Source organism: Corvus brachyrhynchos, unplaced genomic scaffold (assembly GCF_000691975.1).
Source record: "Corvus brachyrhynchos isolate BGI_N302 unplaced genomic scaffold, ASM69197v1 scaffold206, whole genome shotgun sequence".
NCBI classification, from domain to species: Eukaryota; Metazoa; Chordata; class Aves; order Passeriformes; family Corvidae; genus Corvus; species Corvus brachyrhynchos.
Window position 1 is genome coordinate 50,008 of NW_008238640.1, and position 378 is coordinate 50,385.

Consider the following 378-nt stretch of genomic DNA (forward strand, 5'->3'; position numbering starts at 1 on the left):
TCCTCCCAACACTTCGGCGCCATGGGCCTCGCTTTCCACGGGGTGCAGTTCTCCAAGGACAGGCTGCTCCAGCCTGGAAGCAAGGGTCCTCTCTCTCTACCGGGTCTTCCACTGGACCACAGCCTCCTCCAGGCATCCACCCACTCCGGCATGGGCACCTCCCCCACAGGCTGCAGGTGGATCTCTTCATCCTACGTGGACCCATGGGCTGCAGGGGCACACCTGCTTCACTGATTTACCAAAATATGAATATCGATCTAATATCGATATCCAACTGAGACGGACAAAAACTCTCTAACAGTTTAGAGTTAGAAAGTGTATGTTTTATTTGGCGCCAGGCACTGCGTGGGATAGCTCCCTAAGATGCAGGGCCCCGAT

At 55.0% G+C, this 378-nt stretch overlaps 1 protein-coding gene across 1 annotated transcript in view; it reads left to right on the top strand.

The window, feature by feature from the left end:
• The window catches only part of LOC103617804 (nipped-B-like protein), an 80,561-nt gene that overhangs the window by 50,001 nt on the left and 30,182 nt on the right, over positions 1-378 (top strand). The gene's annotated exons all lie outside the window — the stretch shown is intronic.